Raw genomic sequence first — 1,595 nt, forward strand, 5'->3', positions numbered from 1 at the left:
TGAAGCTCCCCTGCGATGCAAACCGAGAATCTCCAGTGTTCTGGTGGTCACTTTGAGGAGCAGGTCAAGAACAGCAAAAATGGAAGAAATGAGGAGAGAGAGAGAGAGAGAGAGAGAGAGAGAGAGAGAGAGAGAGAGAGAGAGAGAAAGGGTGGTAGAAAAGAAGATGGAGACAAAATGAGAAAAAGAATAAGAAGAACAATGTTCACCTGGCAGCCTTGTCCCCCATCCATACAGCTGGGATACAGAATGGGATACTGGCCCTGACCAGTATTAGCCATGGCTACTGAGGTAAGCACAGAATTTATTTGACAAAAAGAAAACTAAATTGAAGAACATATGAGAACAATGAAATGAACAATATTGCCAAATGGGAACACTGGTCGTTCAAGAGTAAGCAAACTTACTAACAAGCAGATCCAATATTTTGGGGATTATTGTTCACTCAAAATTGATTTAATCAACTAACAGGACAAATGAGCTCATGCACAGAACTAGTCATCCTGGTTTTCCCCACTCCCTAGAGAGCGCTGGATAAAACAGATGAGGAGTCTGCTTCTGAGTACCCGGGACCTCTGTACCCGGGACCTCTAAGGCAATCCCCATCTCCCTCCACACGTGCCACCCCACCCAGGCTTCTCTGGGTCCTGCCAGCACTTCCAGCAGTGAAGGCCAGTGTGCCAGGGCAGAGACACATGAAGCCACCAGACACATGAAGCCAATCACACTGCCTTAATTTCACAGCATAAAGCCTGGAGCATCCTGTGAGGAAATAAAGTTTAATTTCAAAATTAAGCTTTAAACTGATTGAACCAAAGAAAGAAGAGCAGGAAGAAGAGAAGACGGGTCTGAGGGACATGACTGGTACAGAAGAAAGAACAAGAGTTCTTATGTAAACTTCTGGAGCGGACATTATAATTTGAAAAGGCTGTGACACCAAATAGTTATTGCAGCTTAGTAGGATTTTTTTAAGATTTTTTTATATGAGACAAACACACACACAAACACACACACATATCTCTTTTCAGGTAATCATCAGAACCATTATGTAAGGCATTAATTTAGAGGGAAATTTTTAACCTCAAATGACTGATCACTGCTATGACGACCCTCAGTCCTTGTTAGATGACCTGTTCCCCCTCTTCCTTTCCAGTACCTGGCCATTTTCCTTCAGCCAGATGGTAGAATTTTCTCTACAAGAACACAGAGCAAACCAGAAGTAGAGATAAAGACTAAGCATATTCCAGCAAAGTCTGGACAGCCAGTCACTCTACCTCCACAGTGTGTGCCCTGCATGTGGATATCAGATACTCCCTGCAAGGGCTCTTGTGCCACCACCATGATGTCTCATAACAGATTTGGAGGGTGGGGATTCAGTGCCCAAATCTGAGGGAGCTAGGAGAAGCAAGAAATGTGCACACTACTTTTCCTTCCATCTTCTATCAGGTTAATTGGCCCAGAGTGGTGGCCCCTGGAATAAAGGCAGTTAGTTATAGAAATGGGGAGCAACCAGGGAGTAGGTCAGTCCATGACACAATACAGAACTCAGTCACTGAACATGGCCCAAGAAAATGTTAAATTAGAAGTTTGCACCA

This window comes from Pteropus vampyrus, unplaced genomic scaffold, assembly GCF_000151845.1.
Source record: "Pteropus vampyrus isolate Shadow unplaced genomic scaffold, Pvam_2.0 Scaffold44, whole genome shotgun sequence".
Classification (NCBI taxonomy): Eukaryota; Metazoa; Chordata; class Mammalia; order Chiroptera; family Pteropodidae; genus Pteropus; species Pteropus vampyrus.